General features: G+C 41.3%; 1 protein-coding gene across 2 annotated transcripts in view; it reads right to left on the bottom strand.

Moving 5' to 3' along the window:
* Positions 1 to 16086, bottom strand: part of epha4b (eph receptor A4b) — a 103503-nt gene that overhangs the window by 58016 nt on the left and 29401 nt on the right. The window lies entirely within an intron of this gene.

The following is a 16086-nucleotide window of genomic DNA, read 5'->3' as shown; positions in this document are numbered from 1 at the left end:
AAGGGAGTGATAATTCTCAGAGGGTTTTGTCTCTTTCCTTCGTCCTGTCAGGTATGGGGTGCTTGTGTGCTGTGCTGGTGACCGTGTACGTGTGTGTGTGTGTGTGTGTGCTCCCATTGGCTGGGTTGTAGGAGCATGGTGAAAAAGCAGCTTTTCTCTGGGGACCTTGCATCCGGAGAGTCCAGGCTGTCCAGCCAGAGAGGCACAAAGGATCCCGGTGCTAGAGGACAGACAGGGCACCCCAATGCCAGGCCTGGCGTCTGTACAACTGCCTGATCTAAACTTTCTGCAAGAATGGTGGCTTGGGTATAAGTGGAACCTTATTTTCCTAAACTGCTGATTCCTGCTCTGTTTTTCTACCTGACGCTCACCACTTTTTTTTTTTTCCTTTTCTCTCTGAAACTCCTTCTTACTCCTCGGTTTCTCTTGCTTCTTTTAGTTCTGAAGCTACTCCCAGTTTCTGCCCCATGGGAAATGTGTTACTTGACTTGGTTCCCTTATGATTAATGATTTACCACAGATATGAAAAAGGGACAAGAAGTCTACACTCACATACACATCACAGACACGCAGAAAAAACAGAAAAAAACAAGTCGTAAAACTGAGCCAACTTTAAATTTGCATGCAGTCGTCACCACTGTGGTGTTTGGATTGTGTTCAATATGTGCTTTTGCTACAGAGTAGATAAAAAGGGGCTTCATATCCAGTGTCTTATTAATTATTCATCTGGTCACCAGAGAGAGTCAGTGTATTTATGCCAATCGATAGCTCTTAGATATGATATAGTACTGCTACTCAAGACACACCCTAGGTCACCAGGCACTGATTGAGATGGGAACAAACCAACCTCTTCCTTTGGGAAAACACAACACACATGAGCTGATTAGATTCTCTTGATCATTTTCTACAATACTCTGCTTATTTGGGGCCTGCAAATGTCTTTATTAACCTTTTATTACAGGTGCAGTTTCAATAAAACATACAAAACTATAGTCAGCACATTTACTTTGCATAGGGTTAATATGATCTGGATTTTGTCTTGCAACATGGCAATTCTGATTCATTTTTACCACACGACAACTCTGCTCCCCACACCAGCTCTTGTGAAATAAAAAGTTTTCAGAAAGCTTTTAACACTACCTGTTCAACTGTTAATGGTAGACAGCAACTATATGTCTAAAAATAGTGAAGCACTTGGTCCCAAGAATCAATAAAAAGCAAACAAGAAGCAATTATAACAGGAATATTTAGCTGAAAAAAAAGCTCTTCTTAAATTTTAATGTTTGTCAGACATTTTAAAAATCTAAATTCTTCACAAAATAACTAACATCAACAAAATACCACAGCTAATTAAAACAAATACATGGCTGTAAGTTAATTTTACAAAAACTGGATAAATTTTTGTAACATGTCATGACATCTTGCATAATGTTATTTTCAAAGTTTGACCCTTAATTTAATGTAAACTTCTGACACGAAAGGTGGCGGGCGACATGCACTCCTTCAAGCAGTGGTAGATCTTTAATTCCTTCTAATTCCATCTGAGAAGGAGCACAAAACCCACAGATACATATTGGAAATTGGAAACAGCAGATGTTTGCCTTTTTATAATCAACAAATTAAAATATTATATTACTAAGAATGTGTTAATAAATGTCTGTTAGTGGCTGATTATATGCACTTTCATTCTCAATTACTTTCTCACTGATCTAACAGGAAGCCAGAAAATGATGTGATTTACTGGAACAGAGGTTCCTAGCCTTTTCAGTACTTTGACACCCCCTCCCCCCTCCCCACAGGGAATGAATAAATTACAACACGTTGGCTTTACGGTTAATCTGACTGATATTGTTCAGGGGTCATGTATAATTATGGATATAATACTACACAAGACTTACACAAAGGGCAGAAGTCGGACCAGAGAACAGAAGTTTTGTTCTGCAGTGTCCAGGATGTTCACTCCATTCAGTTGAGGTTAAAATAGAAAAATCTGGATGCATTTGTGGATTAGTGGTTCTAACAGGCTTCAGCAACAAAAAACACTGAACATAATAGTTCAAGAAAAAAAAAAAACAATTGGGAATGTTCACTTGGGCCTGTGTAGATTTGGACACAAGTGAAGACAGAAAGATAAACTTGCCATCTCAGAGTCAAAGTCCTTCAGTTCTAATTATGTTCAAAATCAAAGCTCCAAACATGCAACATCTCAACAGCTGCGTGTTCCTGCAACAAAGCGCTCTCTTCCACTTCCCCTTCAGAACGAATTCCTAGTTTCAGTTCTAATTGCCCTGTTCTCTTGCTTTCTGTCGCACTAGGTTAAAGTCAAACATTGGCTTGCTGCCGGCTTTACCATAAAGGGCAGAAAAAGGAGAAACTCTGTGTTTGTGTGTATGCTTGTAAATAGGTGTGTGTGGGGGGTGGTGAGGGGGTATATTTAGGATGTTTGGGCCTGTTTGTGTGTGTGTTTGTGCATGTGTGTGTGTACACAAGTGTTTTCAGTTGGTAAGGAGTGAAGTTGTGTAAAGCTTGCAGGCCCACGGGAGATGAGCTCCATAATGGTCACTATGGCAACAGGCTTTCAAGATGGAACCCTTCGAGTACCCCTCGAGTGCCACATCTCCTGAAGCACAGAGCAGCCAGTGTATCTCTGAGCAGTAGTGTGTGTGTGAATGTGTGTACAGGCGTTGGTTGAGGCAAGGTATTTAAAAATTGATACATCAAGCGTCAGTGGAGAAATCTAACAAGATTGAGTCTGACGGCGTTCGCGGCCACCGAGGTTGCCTCTGTGTGTGTGTTTATGTGTGTTTGAGCTCGTGTGTACACGGCCGTGAAAAATCCTTCTGATCGGGTTGACATCATACTAAATGAACTTTGCACAGACGCTAATGAAAATTAAACAGAGTGCTTCATATGTCAGAAATACACATGTAGGTGAATCAATGAACCCGTAATGACGTTAGTAGACCCTGTCCCTCCCTTTCCGAAATTAGCACAGCAAAGCAGAGTGGAGCTTTTAAAATTTGCAGAACGGCATAAACTGAGGAACTTTATCAACTATAGAGTGTTTGTGCCTTCAGGAGTTTCTCTCAGTGATAAGGGGATTCAGGATGACAAATGCTGTCAGTGTTTATCACAAAGCAAAATATGTAGGTATTTCACATAATAATTTCCAAAACTGAGACTTTAGGCAACAAAAACAACTGCAGTTTCCCAACTTTTTTAAATTTTAGTTTTCATTTGTTATATATTGACAGTTATTTTTTATAATTCTTTTTTAGTTTGTTTATGGTGTTCTCAATATTATCCCTTCTGGAGAAATCTCAAAATTGAAAGTATAGGCAACAGTTATACCCTCTGTTGGAGCTGCATTGATGATTTTTAAGGGTTCTGTTTTTATTGTTGTTAAGATAAATCTTGTTTTTAAATATCTTCCTGTATTGTTGTGTGAACACTGTAAATGACAAGAAGTTTTTTAAGTCACTGTGACATTTGGATATGATTGGTTAGACCCTCCTAATCACTTTCTATTTAAATGCATAAAACAGAATGCTTAATGATGATCTAGTCACCAAAGCACCACAAAAAAATCCAACAATAAAGTTCTGCAATCTTGCTGCAAAGACAAGCCTATCTTCAAGATGCCTTTGGTTGTTCACAGTCCTCCAGTGAAACTGGCCACATCCCATGACGATTGGTGGGAACACAAACCATCATCAGGAAGCAAACATACCGTTTCACTACATCACACTTTTCAGCCAGCCTATGCTTCCACACATAAACCCTTTCTGCTCTGAGACTAACTCCCTTGGTGGCTCACAGGTGTAACAGCAGTAGGTTAACTTCAAACCCCCAATGGTACATAATGCACATGAGCCAGGCCTGGCTTCAAAGTGTTTTGTATAATGAGTTCAAGTTTAACAGACTGTAGAGGTTTTTTGTTTTGTGTTTATCAAAAATTTATAAGATATAGAGGCATGGCGGACTGAACAGTCTACTTCTAATTTCAGACAAGACAGAGGTTTGGTTTCTTTGGGCCTGACATAAACAAAGAATCTGACATGAGGTGATTGATAATCAAGAACTAAATATACTAAGGAGCAGAAGACTAATGAGGGCAGATGTGATGATTGGTGATTAACCTCAAGTCTAACAGGAAGCAGAAACAACTGTGATGTACAATGAGTTCTATAAAATCAACCAGAAAATGAGAAAAATATGAATTGAACATGAAGGTAGAGCTAAAGAAAATCAAGACACATAACTGAACAAAAATGATCTTTGGAAAAAGGAGGTCACATGAAGTTAGACTAGTTTGCTACCTGCAGGAGAGATCTTCGTTGAAAACTACAGCCCTAAATGTCCAGGTCTAAAAACCACATCAATGATAAATAAAGTAAAAACTGTTCCAGCTGGTACAAAGCAGACAGAGGTGGGTATAGTGTGGGTGGAGGTGGGTAATGAAATAATGTATACGGTCGGAAATGTAGTTTGGCAAGCTGTGCGCATGCAAATAGACTACGATTTTCCAAAACTGACCACTCAAAATGCGGACACACAGTTTACTGGTTGCTTGGTCACAAACACTCAGGATTCAGTGAAACTGCAAAGGAAAACTTGCCTTTGTCTTGTCTTCTCACAATTTTGAGTCTCCAACTAGTCTCCAATAGTCGCAGCCCAGTGAGATACTAAGTGACTGACACTTCAGCACTGACCCTTACTTTGATCTTGGTGTATCCTAGGTTTTCTGGCCCACCCACATATGAATACAGGGTCAGACTGAAGATGAAACGGTTTGTTGTTGTCCACTACATGAAGCACATGAGTACACCCAGGCTGCTTTCTGATCTACTCTGTCCTCTTGGATACCAGCCAATTACTGAGAGCAGCCAAGGGGAACTTCGAGGATGAGGCATTCCTTCCTACTTATTCTCTTCCTTTCCGTCTTTCTTTGTTTCTTCCTTTATTGTTTGTCTATTTCTGTCTGTGTCCTCTTCGTCCGTCTTACTTACTCTCTCACCATCACTAGTTGAGTCATGTCTCTGCGAGTCTGCTTTCGTATGTGTGTCTTTATTTCCCAGCGGGCTGTCTGTCATACTTTGACCCTGACCTTCTCCAGAGCTCCTGCACAAATATTTACTCTCTTGCTGACAGGCACACACACACATACATAAACCCCTCTGAGGAAGAAAAAAAAATCACAGGGAAAGAGAGGAAGCTCAATTTCAGTGCAATTACAGCAAACACACTCTGCACAGACACGGACTTTTCTAGTGGTAACCCAAGCTGATGGCTCTCTAATTTTGAGTCTGTGTGATTATCGTGCAGTCTAAAAACAGATTAAATGGATACCAGGTGTGTGTTTGTGTGTGAAAGGGGTCATGGGCGAGGGACGGACAGAGGAAAAAAAAAATAGAAAAAAAAAGGAGAGAACATGACAGGCCTATAGAGGTCTGTTGGGAGTTAGCTTCACAGTCTGAATAACTTATTCTTCTGTCTGTGTTACTATTGAGAATAAAAAAAAATCTTCTTTTCATGAACATAGGCAGGCATAGCAACAAAAATACAACACACACTCAAACCTCAACTTTCGGTTTTACTGCTCAGTCTCCCTGTATACACTGAAACACACACACACACCATTGCACTAAACGTGCGGATATCAGTCGGCCCCGTGACCAGCGCAGTGTGTGTGTGTGTGTGTGTGTGTACAAGAAGCAGCGCACCTCTTCTCCTCGCCAACGTTATTTTCAGTTCATCACTCTTAATAATTCATCTCTAGAGCAGAAAAGGAACAGAGAGCTCCGATCCTCTTTTTTTCTCTGTCAGTCACACACACACACACACACACATGCAAACACACACTCGCAGAGGTACCTGTCAAGCTCTTTCTGTCTTTAATCCAAACTCCCGGCAACTTGAATGAAAATAGAAAGAGGTTTGTTTTATTTTCACTCAAGGTAAAAGTTCACAGAACCGACATGATCTGTATTTACGCTGACAGAATTTGATTAGATTTTTTGATGAATTACAGAGGAGCTCCCGTTGAGTAACGGTCCACTCTCGACATGAACAGCTGTCATGTTTTAGCCTTGAGATTTGCTGTGACACGATTACTGGGCAAAAAGTCAGTTATGGCAGCGCCCCCAAGTGATAACACGCTGCAAAAACTCTTTCATGCTTCCTAAAAATCTGCACACCTTTTCTGAGGGTAAAAGCTCAAAACAGTGCTTAGAAATGATCTCACTTCCTGTATGGTTGCTGAACCACCAGTTTCATTAAGCTCTGGTGTACAAAAAAAAAGCATGTGAAAAACCAAATTTGAGAATTTGAAAAATAGAGTTTGTTTTGTTATTTAAAATCCAGTGAGGCTGAAAATTCATTACAGAAGAAATTAGAAGACAAGAGATGATGAAAGCATGAACTCCTAGCAGAGATAAGTCACACTAAAGCAGCAGAAGAAAAACGAGCTTCAGATAAAAAAAAGTCACTCAGTATCAACAACAGATTAGTGCAAAAGGAAAAACAAAATTAGCTGGTTATCTCTGAATCACTTTAACTGAATATATGTGCTTGTACCTTAAGTGCTATCTACCATCTCACATACACAGAGATGCCGATCTATGAATGAAGCGTTCCATAAATAAAACTTCTCCCTCCACACTTCCTTGAGACGCATGCGCCCCTGCAGCCTTTCAGCCTGCAGGAAGTCAAGGGTGTCACATACAAAAGCGTCCCTCCTTGGGAAAATTGCCACGGCGTGTGCTCTTTGTGCTTTAAAAATCTGCTAAACTAGGTCCCAGAGAAGCTTTTCATCAAAATAAATCTTATCAAAAATATTCTTTCTATGAAGCAGCCTTGAAAGGAAATCGAACCCAAAGAGCTTAATGTTGCCCTTTGAATATAAAGAGGCAGCTGTGTGAAATAGACAATACAGCGGTTTCTGAGTGGTGGCAGAAATTATCTTTATGATTAACGCTTCTATTTTGGTCTCAGTTTTTATGACGTTCACTTAAAGGAAGACACATGTTTGCATGGGATGTGTCAAAGCAAACTTTATTTTCAAAAAGGTGTATTTTCTTTACTTTTAACACAGAGAAGACGCTGTCTTTTTGTTGCCCAATAAAAATAAATAACGCGTAGACTTTGCAACATGCTTCTACTAGCTTTGGAATAAAACGTAAATGCAAACCAGCTTCCCTTTCTTTTAAATGAACATTTAGAACTCAAATCCAAGTTTATCTTCAGCCTACAATCTGATCAGTGATGTACTCTGCTCAACAAATCTGTTCATAAATACAAACTAATATATTAAAACTGTTGGACTTTTCGACCCCAGACAGCTTTTCCATGTATGTCGCCTATTTTTAGTCACTTTGGCTGTTTCTGTGGATAAACTAACACGTAGTAGTGAGCAGCTCTTAACAAATTTTGCTTATGAATTTATATTACACATTACCCATTAATATGAAAAAAAGTGTTGATTTTGTTTCATAATCCTTTGTAATTGCTGATTAAATAAGAATTGATAATGCTCTTTTAAATTCTGTCAAACTGTGCATCTTTCTACAGGATGTGTCAATGGTGTTAATGTTCCCTGTTGCCGAAGATGAAGCTACGGTTTAGTCGATGCTGTTGCAAAAACATAAATAAGTAGAAAAAAATCAACAGGGCAAAGTAAAATGAGCATCAGCACCTGTAAGAGCATCAGCTGATCTCAACAGAAACAGTTAAAAATGAGCAAGAATGGGTCTCATCTCTTATCAGTTTCTGTTCAAGTTCCTGCTTTGTTCTTGCAGCTAAAAACTCCTTTGAACATACAAATGGTTCGTTTTTGGCTGCAGAACAAAGTTGCAGCTGTAATATGCACAAAAGCAGCGACAAATTAGACTTCGCCCACGGTTACATCTGTACGTTGAGCTGAACGCCTGTTCAGCGCCAGTCCAATCATCCTGTCAGGCTGATCGTACATCTGGAAGCCATCCATAAACTAGAAAGAGAGGGAGGAAAGGGAGGGAGGGGGGTCAATGGCTGCCTTCCTGTCGCTGCGTTTCCTGCTCTGCAGACTCACCGGCTGCATGCCTCTTCTGCTTAAATGAAGAAAACTTAAGACGGAATTAACACTGTAGAAATGTGAAAATTATTAGGTTTCCCACGAGTGTGCGGATATTTATTCCTAACTGGAACTCAATAGCATATGAAACACAACCAATTAAAGGAAACTACACCCAAAGGCCACATACTCCTCTCCTCTGCACCTCTCTCCTCTCTTACAGTTTCTCTCTGTGGGGAATAGAGCTATATAAGGAGCTGAAACATGCATTAACAGTTTTTCAGTCCTTGGCCTGCTTTTCCTCTTTTCTCCCAGGATTTGTTCGCACAGCTCAACCCACTGCACCAGACTCAGCTTAGCTATGCAAGATCCAGCTCCTCCGAAAGCCAATGCTTTTGTCCTCAGGTTTGGTTGTGGCTTACACACACAACTATAGACCTATAAGGTGGCTTTTGGCAGCTCAGCTCACTGTACCCGTGGTCACTGATCAGCCACGCAGAGATAGGAGCTTTGCTGGGAGCTTCAGTGTGAATTGACATTATCTGGGTCAGTGCAGTGTGGCGATGTAGACTGGGAATATGTGTGTATGGAGGATATAGCAAGAGCCTAAGCCTTTTGTGATTTTGTGTAATTTATTCAAGCACAAAAGAGAGGAGATGAGAAAAAAAGGAGAGAGGAGAAAGGGATGGAGTCGAGGAGGGAAGAGATAACACAGAATAAAGAAGAAACAAAGGAAAAAACGTGGCTGTCATTAGCCAAATAAATGACAAAGTGGAGCTGGACAGGAAGAGCAGCGCTCACACAGACAGGTGGTGGACAGATGACTGGCCTTTATGCGGCCCGTATATCCATTTGTCCTTTAAGTACAACTCGCTCTTAATAACACCCTGCTGCCTGACACCTCAACAGTTTAATGCCCTAAAGCCTGTACATTCACACACACACACCTCACAGACTGTACACACACCTAAAATCCCAACTAGCTTTTTAAATCCTCCTGTTAGCCGCTACCTTCCTACGCACACACATTCATGCTCTGAGGCTCCCCCAGCTGCCACCAGGAGAAGAGCAAAAACATGTGAGAAATGTGCTTGTCTTTGTGAGTAAGAACTTAAGGGAGCTCCTGACATTCAAAGAACTGAATCTGATCAACATAAAAATGCTCATTTTTCCCCAAAAGTCCACATCACAGACAAGCGGGTTGATACATGCAAACAGGCAGTCACAAACACATTTGTTGTTATGGACAGAGGCACTAAAGGTAGATTCCCTACTGCTCATTCTGTGAACTCAGTCCCTTCCACAGGCACGCTGCTACTGATCCCTATCATTAGTAAGAGACACATCAGTCCTCTTACAGGACACACACTGTCAAATGTTATAGTTTTTTTTTATTTGGTATGTTATTCAGTGTTTTAGGCATGTTTGCCTTTGCAAGTCTTTTCTTTGCTACATGCGTCGGAGGGTAAATCTTTATGGAGTCTAAACGATAACTTCAAATTTTACAGCACAAAGTGAAACTTTTTCTTCCCCCGAGAACAAAAGTTTGAGCTGTAATTCGTTTCCAGCTGGGCTGCGGTCAGAGTCTGGACTGATTGTCTAAGCAGCTGAGCAGTGGGCCTTTGATTGCTGTGTGTTTTGTGAGGTTAGACAAGTTTTTTTTCCCTTCTTTCTTTTTTAGCACCACAAGGCCTTAAACCGCAAATTTAACACTAGATGTCTTTTTATGACTAACAACTGCTTCTTTATGGTAGTACTTGTGTGCAGCATTAGCTAGACAAGTAAAAATTTTAATTTATACCAGGCAACATTAGCATCTTATACACAGTTATACACATTTACAGATATTAATATGCCATGATATTGAACGTTGACATGCCTCCTAACTTATTACAGAGAACCGGGTGGGGACTATGCGTGAAAAAATTTTACTAGAATTCTTGGAGAATTGTATATCACCTCCTGCTACAGGTGCTAACGTTTTAAACAAAAGATCTCATGTGATCTCTTAGTGCCTCAAGTATGTGTTGGGGATGACTCTCAGCTACCACCACAACATATCCTAGCTCAATATCTGTCAAATTCACTGAGTTAAAGCCATTTCTCTGTTCACTAGTTTGATTAGCTGTGACAACCATGTTGATTCATGCTGACTCCAAAAGTTAATCAGCTGTAGATGACCATCCAATAGTTAATTTCTGAGAGTTTTATTTAAATCATCCATGTGGTTCATTAGATATTTTGCTAACAGACAGAAAGAAAAACAGACACACACACACACACAGGCACACACAAATCCATGATTGTCCACTTTTCATGACAGCGGGCGATAATATAAACAAATCTCATCCAACAGGATCAACAAGATGCGACCAGAGGAGTTTGTTGGTAAATTCAAACTTCTGCAATTGCAAAAATAAATAAATAAATAAAATTTATTCAGTCTAATGTGAAGAGGCCACTAAGACCAAACTGACTAAGATCTCTTCATAAAGTAGAAACATTCAGGTGGGTTTAACTGTTTATTTAATTTAATACTGAATTGAAATAGGTGTTCTTATCTCAGAAAGGGTAAATATTTGAATTCATTAAAATGCTGACCCCTCGTTTTATTTCAAACCAGTCTCGTCGATCCACTGTTAGACATGTCCGAACCTTTGAAACAGTTTAAACTCCCGCTGTCTGCATCACAGTATTCTGACTGCACACACGCAGCGGATCAGACACTTTACACCCAACCAGACGGGACTTATTCCTGAGCAGCTTCAACTTTCGGGAAAGAAAAGAACAGCAGGAGAACTAAGTGGAATCAGCAACACGACTTCAAAACCGTCTTATTGCAAACTCTGTTCTTCCTCCTTGCTGGCAGCATCAAACAGACAAATGATCAGGAACAAAAGGGAAAAAAGAGAAACTATTAGACAGCTGCAGCCGGTGGGAAGACATAAAGACAGACGTGTCGTGCTGACCCATATTACTGCTCAGAAAGAAGGAGGAGAGAGACGAGAGCAAGAAAACTGGTGTTGAGGTGACAGGTGTCTGTTTTTTTTTTTTTTTTTTTTGGTTTTTCTCTACTTTGTTTCATTTATCTCCCTGGCTTCTGAGGCAGTAATTGGTGCCGTCAGACACAAAGAACCCAGCGCACAAACATGTACTGAGTAGCAGATGCAAACACGCACACACACACACACACACTCCTGCCCTTCAACATGCACCCCAAGGGCTTAAAGCCAGAGAAGTTTGAGAGCAGCATTCACTACATTCCTACCAGCTGTGAGAGACACAGACAGCAGGGGAGAGCAGGGGAGTAGCAAGCAGAACTGGAGGTGGTGGAGGAAACGGCGGCAGACAGAAACATGGGGGGGGGGAGGCAAACAAGAACAGAATGCACAAGAGACACAGAGAGGAAAGAAAAGCCAGGGAGGGAAAGGGGTAGCGGCGGGGGGGTGGCTACACAGACGTAGGGCGGAGAGAGATGGAGGCGAAGTGACAAGAGTGTGTGAAAGTGACAGGCAGGGAGGAAGAAAGGGACGTCTTTGAATCAGAGAAATTACACAGCTCCACCGGCAACACAAAGCAGATGAGCTTGATTTCAAGTGACAGAAAGGTGCAGCTATTCAAGCAACAGGGCTGTTCGTGCACGACTCAGTGAGGCAACAGGAAAGCAAATTAAAATGCTACAGAAGCGAAAAAAATAAAATAAAATCGACTATTGTCTTCACACAGGCCACGAGTGCTGGGGCATGCCGCCTCTGTATCCTCATCCGCCGCTCCGCTGCATCCCTCGTGCACCAATACTGTCCTAATTTGTTGTTGAAACAGTCCTCAACAAATGTCCTCCAGTTTTAATAATGTTACTCCGCCTCAGCAAATGTCAGCCGCTGACACAGGCCTGACAACGCGCTGCTTACTTCCAGCGGCATTTTCCTCCCCATTCACTATCAGTGCGTTAACATTTTCAAAAGCCCCTTCGTGCAGGGAAACAACACTGAGAATGACTCATTTTAAAAACACCACCCATGTTTAGCAAAAGGGGTTATGGTGAAAAGGGTCTGAGTGGTTGAATGATTGTTTGTTTCAGTATTGGCCCTGCGATGGAATGATAGCCTGACAAAGTTGTACCCCACTTCCAACAGATAAAAGGAGGCCCAGCCCTCTTGCATAGCTGAAAAAAAATGGCGGTAAGACTTCTGCATTCAATTAAAAAAAAAAACTAACATTGATTAATTGTTATAGTTTTATGTTCATTGAAGAAAAAAATATTGCCCTTTAACCATTGCCTTTGCTTTTGGTACTCAAGGTTAAAGGGGTAGTTCAGATTTTTTAAAGTAGGATTCTGTAGAAAGGTAATGAACTAATAATATTTTACCTGCTACCTCTTTGTTTCTAGTCAGAATTAAACTTTTTTTCCAAAATGGGGTTGTTCAAATGCCTACAACATGTATGATATAAAATGTTTACAAGCTTGTACACTGAACCCCACTTCAAAAGATCTGAATTACCGCTTTAAGGCCACACATTCCACTTATCCAGTTACATCCTGTTTCTACTGAAAGAAACAAATCATATATTGATGTAAACTGTCATTTTAGCCATAAAACAGTTCACTCATTTGATCTGCCTTCATGTCCACCATCCCACACGTTAAAACACACATTTAAACACACTTCCCCTCGAGGGAAGCAGGAAATATTGGGGTTGGAAAAGGCAAAAAGAGAACGATGAACCCATGATCTATAAATGTTTAACGAGAGCAGGCAGAGGAGATAAGATATGCTTGGAGGAGGAGAAGGGGGACACACAGAGAGATAAATGTGGAGGTGAAAAGAGGAAGACAATGGCAGAGGAGATGGGTGAGGAGCAAAATGGGTGGCTTGTAGAGAGCGAGACGTTGAGAACAGTCTAATTATAGAAGCAGACATCAGAGCATGGCTCGAAAATAACAGAGAGAAGAGGAAAGAGGCAGAGATTTAGGGAAAAAAAGGGCCATAATAGGAGGTGTCTGGTGTTTGTCTAACACAGAGAGGCTAGTAATGATCCCATTAGCGCTTCAGACCAAGATAGAGAGACAGGGAAACAAGGGGGAGAGGCAGAAAGAATGGGAGGCACAGGGTGTGAAGGAAAGTGATACAGAGACATCAAGATTCACACGGAACATTTGGGGACGACTTTAGGCATCGGAGCGGCAAAATGAGAGCAAAGAATAAAACAAGAAGTCACAAAAAGAACAAGAGAACGACAATCCGAGCCCTGCTCGTCTGATTGTTCACATGCCACCTCCAGTTCTTTTTATGTGCGTCTCTCCCCCAGACTCACCCCTTCATCTCTTTGTGTGAAAGAAAACGAGAGAGAGGATGATTCAAATGCATTAGCGGCATGTGTTGTCCCTGTGGACGACCTGCAGATTGTTTCAGGGCTGGGACCTTTTGTTTGGGGTCTGATGACAGGACTCTTTAAAAGCCCGGCCCTCCTTCTCACAGAGACGCATTAAAGCACCTGGCTGCCATACCTCTCTGCGTCTTTTATGAACCTGCCTGTTAGGAGGAGGCTGATGATGGATGCAGTTACATTAGCTGGCTAAGTGAATTTTGACGAGTTAGGGAAACTATAAAATGGAAGCATGAGCACACACAAAAAAGCCCGAGCCTCAGTTGTTTGAAAGAAAGAGAAGCTGGTTTGCTTGTTGGGCATTATTTCACACGTTATATGTTAGGCTGAGATATGTGGGGCAGCAAATTCTCTTGCTGTATTGCTATGCAAATTTCTCTCAAAAGCTGACAAAAACATTTTCCCAAATTCTCAGTAGATGGCTCTGACATCCTCTCGGTTAAGATGCTCACCACAAAAACATTACATTTATGGAAAACTCCTTTTGTGTTTATTCAAAATGAGTTACACAGAACAGCAGACCTTCAAACTATAATCACTGAACACTGGTTCTTAATATCCACACATCATTAGGCAAGGGGCACACAAATTTTCTGACCTTTGACCTCAAACTGCCAATAAGACTTTGTCATTAATAAGGATGGGCAGTGATTTTTGAATAGTCGAAGCCCAAGAATAATGTGGTTGCCATGACCATTTTTTAATCATGATTCTAATTATTTGTCATTGGTACTTGGTAGTGACACACCACCTTTATCCTAATTGTGCTTTTCCAGTCAGGGTGCTTTTTGTCAACACAACACCTACCGCCCACTTCCTGGTCAAATAAATAAACTTTAAAAAATTAGGGTGCCCCAGAGTGTTTCTGCCATTTTATTTTGAAAGGATTATAAAGTGGAAACTACAATTGTGGGTGAGCTCAGCTTTACTGCCAGAATACCTGCATTCCCCTTCACATTGATCTATTGGACTGGTGAAAATGAAAGAACAGAAAGATCCCCAGCTAGCAGGATTAGCATCAGCACATCTGGGTACAGCACATCTCTGTACCCAGATTGTCTATTTCATTAGAGGGGTTTTTCAGCTGCAGGATTTGGGGTGTCATCTTTAATTCCCTGAAAACCCCAACTTGGTGGACACAGTTATTTTTAAGGCAGAAGCATGAAGCAAGCAACAAGTAAGCAAGCGTGAGAGGCATGAATTGCTGCAAGTTGGTCTTATGTTTGTAGCAGTGGCTGATAGGTGGATGGGGTCTGTTAGAAGGAACCAGGGTAACAGGGTGGGACATGGGGGTCAGATGTTTAAAGAAAACTTTAATAATTACTGATAAATTTGCAGAGTGATTTTGCTTAACATGGCCATGTTGTATGTTTTCCCCTCTGGAGTGATAAGACTGACAAGGTCACAGAGATGGCTAAGGTCGACTGCATCAAGGCTGACTCGAAATAAAGTTCCAGCACAGAAAATGTGACACAGACCTGCAGAGTGGAGGCAGCAAGATCATCTGAAAACCTGTCAGCAAGCTCACCTGTCATTTACCCACAGCAGACAGACAGACAGACAGAGAGACAGGCAGACAGATAGACAGACAGGCAGGCAGGCAGGCAGACGTGTAGCTCAGCAGTCTGTGTATTCATGATTGAGATGCAGCCAGCATTCTGTCACGATCTGTGCGCATTACCAGTCTGCAAACTGCAGAGCACATTTTGTTCTTACTCACTTGTCTCTGAGGACCAACTGCCAGGTTTTCTGAGTGTCTTGGCTGCTGCTTCTCCTAAACAAGTGAAATAACACTGTGTGCGCCGATTCTTAGTCTGCACAGATGAATATCTATGCTCCAATTTTCCCAAGGAAGTGAGTCCTTGGAGACAGGTGACATGTGCATAAGAGTAATACAGCTTCCTCACTCAAACGCACGTGGGCACAGTATGCACAAATACGTACTAACTCTCACACACACACTCCATCCTGGGAGTTTTACAACTCAATAATCTTCTTCCAAAGGCACACCTTTTGCCTCTCCCTCTACAACACAACACAACACACACCAGTGAGCCGTGTCACTCACACACACTCATGCTACTCTTTTCCCATGAAGAAGGGAAAAAAGGAGATATTCACGCATAAAAAGAGAGGACGCTTTGAAGCAAATCCCAGTCTTTCCTCTGGAAGAGCTGTCCTCACAGTTTCCAGATGATGACACTCAAACACACACACAGATAGCTCAATAATCTGATTATACAGACTCAATCACTTCCACCTTCAGTCAGAACCTCAACACACACACAAAGATACACAGATTCACCCACACAAGTATCTATATTATTGCTACTACGGGCTTGATGATATATTCACATCACAATTTTTTTGTAAGCTGTTAAGTGCTCTTACACATTGTAGCGCTTTGGGTTTTATTTTTTTCTCAGAAAGTAGGCCAGAGCGTACTCTGAGTGTTAAGTCGTGCACACACTGAGTTACTTTTACACAAGAACACAGAAATAATAAACTATGACGTCACCACAAAAAACATCACTTTTGTCTTCTTTCCTTGCCAATTTCTATCACTGTTTTTTTTCCAAAATACACACATTTTCACATTTTTAACTCCCTCCCACAGATCCCCCCCCCACCCCACCCCACCCCCCTTT

This window comes from Kryptolebias marmoratus, linkage group LG20, assembly GCF_001649575.2.
Source record: "Kryptolebias marmoratus isolate JLee-2015 linkage group LG20, ASM164957v2, whole genome shotgun sequence".
Taxonomy (NCBI): Eukaryota; Metazoa; Chordata; class Actinopteri; order Cyprinodontiformes; family Rivulidae; genus Kryptolebias; species Kryptolebias marmoratus.
Note: the sequence above shows the minus strand (reverse complement) of the source record. Positions and strands in the feature narration are given on the sequence as shown.